The sequence below is a fragment of the Chiloscyllium plagiosum genome, chromosome 5 (assembly GCF_004010195.1).
Source record: "Chiloscyllium plagiosum isolate BGI_BamShark_2017 chromosome 5, ASM401019v2, whole genome shotgun sequence".
Lineage (NCBI taxonomy): Eukaryota > Metazoa > Chordata > Chondrichthyes > Orectolobiformes > Hemiscylliidae > Chiloscyllium > Chiloscyllium plagiosum.
Window position 1 is genome coordinate 118,729,480 of NC_057714.1, and position 4,625 is coordinate 118,734,104.

General features: G+C 40.6%; 1 long non-coding RNA gene across 1 annotated transcript; it reads left to right on the top strand.

Annotated features, from left to right (window-relative positions):
• The first annotated feature begins 367 nt into the window (after positions 1-367).
• Positions 368-2,900, top strand: LOC122550369. The gene is made up of 3 exons (XR_006311828.1): positions 368-679; positions 2,011-2,080; positions 2,832-2,900. It is a non-coding gene; the product is annotated as an uncharacterized LOC122550369 (long non-coding RNA).
• The last annotated feature ends 1,725 nt before the right edge of the window (positions 2,901-4,625 follow it).

The window sequence follows — 4,625 nt, forward strand, 5'->3', positions numbered from 1 at the left end:
AACATCCAATTTCCTGAGTGAATTCCCCAGAGTCAGTGTGGAAGCCTTTATCTGCTGTAATTTAGAAAGGGTGATACTTTTTGATGAGCATTAAATGTTTGGGGGGGGGGGGGAGAAGAACACACTGAGCTTGACGCCCTAGTGCAGTGCTTCAAAATCCTGTGTGAATGTGTTAGCATCTGAGCAGCACTTGCAAAGTTTTTGAGTAGGATTTTCTGCTTTAAGGCTCCGTTTGTTTGAAAGCGCCCGAGCCCCCTGGCTCAAAAGCGGGGGCAAAGTCTCGCTCTGTAGCCTCTGCAAATAGCCTTTCACTTGAGGCTGTTCACAGAGAGAGAGGGTGGGGGTGGGTGGGGGAAATCAACACAAAAATATGAAAGCGGTGAGCGCAGAGCCGTTTAATTATTGTATCACAGTGTCCCTGAGGGAACGTCACAGAGCTCTCAGCTTGACGTGGCTAGGGGAAAAGTTGGGTTTACCCCAAGTGAGGGCAGCTCAGTGGCAAGTGAACAGGGGAGGAGGAGGATTATGGACAATAACGACAAATCTGACACCAACCGGAATCAGCCATCAAGAGGAGGAGATCAATCAAGGTCCACTCCGAGCAGCAACGCCCCTTGTGATTCCAATACCACTCCAGATGGAACCTGCCCATTCCCAGGGGCACCATCGGCCTCTGGTGGTTAGTACAGCTAATATTTTACCTCTCTGTCCTCTCAGCCTTAGCCCGTACTGTCGCCTTAAACGCGGTGAACGTGGAGTAGATAGCTCTCTTGCCTCTACATAATTCATAATGATGAATGTATCGGCAAATGCACTTTCTACTCTACACTCACCACTCTTAAGGTCACAGCACAAGCCAAGGCTGAGCACTGACTCATAAATCGTTGAGAGACTGTCACACTGAGCCCTCAGTAACAGCGCATTTGTAAAATAGCAATAGTATTGATCCTTTTAATCGATTATTCTTAATTGATGAATGACAATGGAATTAAAGAGTGACAGATCGATGTCAACATTATGACCTTGTGCTGGACAACTTATAAAAGTTGACTGTAATTTCGTTGATCTTGGATACTAAGCCACTATGTTCAGCCTGTAGACATTTCTGCTTAAGTTATTCTGCAGTCCAGGTGAACCATAAGTTAGGGACTGTGCAGGCTATTATATTCTTTATTTTTAAAAAAGCTTATACTCAATCTTTGGCAATATTTTGTTGACAATCATGGCTATATTAGCTGACAGAAATATGGTGCTTACTCAAAGACTGAAGAAATAATTGTTTAGTTCTAGAACTGGCTAAAACAGGCAAACTGCTGGTACACATTGTTTTTCTGTGATTATGCATATATTTTGTAAAGTATGTTTGACACTGCACTTAATATCACTTAAGTGCACTGCACTTAATTCCATGGCAGTAACATAGTATGATTTCATTTCAGCCAGTTGGTTTTAATCCTCCTGATTCCATACTAACATGGTTACAGATTGTGTGCTCCTTGTGTTACAAATGCTCAGCTACTTGTAAATGTTTTATGTCTATTACAGCTATTGTGATTTTCTTATTAACTATCATTCATTAATAGGAGCTCTATATAGAAGTTACAATATGCGAACAGTCCATGTCAGCAATTAGTACTAATCATATTCACCCATTCCATACCCAAACTCTTTCCATTCATACACTGATCTAATATGATCTTGAAAGTTGATGTAATTTCCAGCACTGGAATGACACGTCCCCACAACTCTCTGTGCAAAGGAAATAAATACTGAAAACTATTTCATAAACTTGGAACTGCATTCTATCCAGCTATGCTATTTGTATAATCTGTACAATCAAGCCCGCGCTCTGCACTCATAGATTAAGAAAAATGAGGATCCAGAGGATGACACCACGGTCCATATTCCAGCACAGTACAGAAAGTGAAAAAGCAAGGACACCTTGCAACAATACCCTTGGCAGTATTTAGAAAAAAACGTTTTATCTTGAAATCGTAACCTGTTTTCCAGCATCGGAGGAGAAGAGCCAGACTACATGATGAGAATCATGTTTTTACTTGACAAGACTTCAGTAGAACAGGTAAATAATATTTTTACCTGAAAAAGTTTAACTATTAACTTATTACTACTGATTATCCTTGTTGATAGACTGTAAACGGCATTTAAAGTACCATTAAAACGAAACTTTGCTGTGGAATGAACTTCTGAGAGGAGTAGCATATAACTCCAAGGGCACACAAGGTTGTCTCAATAATCCAGGAGGAGAAAGTGAGGGCTGCAGATGCTGGAGATCAGAGCTGAAAATGTGTTGCTGGAAAAGCGCAGCAGGTCAGGCAGCATCCAAGGAACAGGAGAATCGACGTTTCGGGCATAAGCCCTTCTTCATTCCTGAAGAAGGGCTTATGCCCGAAACGTCGATTCTCCTGTTCCCTGGATGCTGCCTGACCTGCTGCGCTTTTCCAGCAACACATTTTCAGCTCTGTCTCAATAATCCAGCCAAGGTTGGGCAGCTTCACAGTATTTAACTATGGTTTGACAATGACGGAGTAGGGAGTTGAATGGCACTACAATGCTGTCTGTAAACTTGCTGATAAACCTGCTCCTCGGAGGCAAGCCCCATGTCCAGATTGTGATTAAAGCATTTATATCTCTGCACAATTGATAAAAATCACCACACAGCAGTGGAAACCTTCTGAATTCCGGAACGGTTGTGGGTATTATTCTGAGCCTCCTGAGATTTAAATTTGTGCGTGTGTGCGTATGGATGGGAAGAGGGTGCAGTCAAGTCTTGACCCGTGTTGTTAATATGTTTGTCTTCTCTTATTTTCTAGGTTCAGTGGTGAGCGGCCTTTTGTGAGGTAGTCCTGAGGATGACCTTGAAAATAAATTGTTACCCTTAGGGTTTCTGTACCATCAGCAATGTTATACCCATTAAATGATGACATTCTGCAGTTACTGGACTTATGTGTGATTCCTCTTCTTTTTGTCGTTGTTTTTTCTTCTGGTTCTCTTCAGACATCAACTTTCAAGAAACCTAGGGATGAATTAGTAGGGTTAGCCAAAATAAACTGCCCTGAAGGAAAGAAGTCAAATTTATGTGGCCTTTCCTCACCATTTAAGTACTTCACCTTTGAAATGTACTTTGAACCATGTTACGTAAAATCAAATACAGTGCACAGTCTGACGTCTAACCAAGCCACATGCAATTGTAGCACAGGATTCAACACTTTTGAATTCCAAACTTCTTGAGTTGAAAGACAACTTCCTATTAGCTAGCTTGATTTCTTGTTGTGCCTGTAAGTCACTGTTTAGTGACTTGTGTGTCTGCATATCAAATCCCTTGATTCCTATTTTACTAAAAATAAAATATTTGGATCTGTTGATATCACACTTCTCCACATGAAACTAAGGACTTTAATTGAGGAAAAAGAGGTTTAGAATTGATCTAACTGGGATGTTTGAAATGCTTGATATCACGCGGAGGCGAAAGTTGGACTATTAATTCAGTGGCTCGCACTGGATTCTTGCCACAGTAGATAGTTAAAAATCACACGACACTCGGTTATAGTCCAACAGGTTTATTTAGAAGCACCAGCTTTCGGAGCGCCGCTCCTTCACCACCTGAAGAAGGGTGAAAGCTAGTGTGCTTCCAAATAAACCTGTTGGACTATAACCTGGTTTTGTGTGATTTTTAACTTTGTCCACCCCAGTCCAACACCAGCACCTCCAAGTCACAGTAGCTGGTGGAATTTGAATTCAGTGGAAACAAATCTGAAATTAATGATGAGCAAGAAATCATTGTTGATTATTGGAAAATTGTTGGTTACTAAAACCGTTCAGGGAAGGAAATCTGCCATCTTTATCTGGCCTGTTCTACATGTGATCCACAGCAATGCAGATGAATCTTAATTCACGTTGGATGGGCAATGGATGTCAGCCAAGCCAGCAGTGAGCACAACCTTTGATTGAATAGTTAAAAATGAAATTCAGTATTGGACTTGCAGAAGAGAAATTCTTTCCACTTGCTGAGGAATCCAGAACAATTAAATGTGACCATATTAACAGTGAAATCAGAAGTCACTTTTTCTCAAAGAATGGTGGAAATCATACTTGTTCACCCTGAGTCAATGTTGAGTCAGTTAAATATTTTTACGACTTTGAGATTGGCAAAAGAAATGGAGTAAAAGCAGAAAAAAATGAGGAGTGAGCGGCTGTGATGTTACAGATAAACAATATTTGTTAGTGGATTAAATAAATAAAAATGAAAAAAGGGAATAGGAATATTAAGTGTGAAATGACTTGCCCTGACTTATGTACCACCTTTCAGATTGTCCTGAAACTCCCTACAGCTAATAATGTGACGTCACTTATTTTACAAGAACCAGGGGTAGGAGAAGGCAATTCAGGCCGTCAAGCCTGCTCCAGAATTTATTACAATTATGGCTGATCTCATCTCAGTCTCAACTCCACAAACTTTATGACGAAAAGCCAAATTTGAACACACAGACTTCACAAATAAAAAGAGACAGATGATCAATTGGTTTGTTTCAAAGGCATTAAGTTTTGGTTGGGACCCCAAGCAAACTCTGTTGTCTTTAAAGAAGAAGCATCATGATATCTTCTTC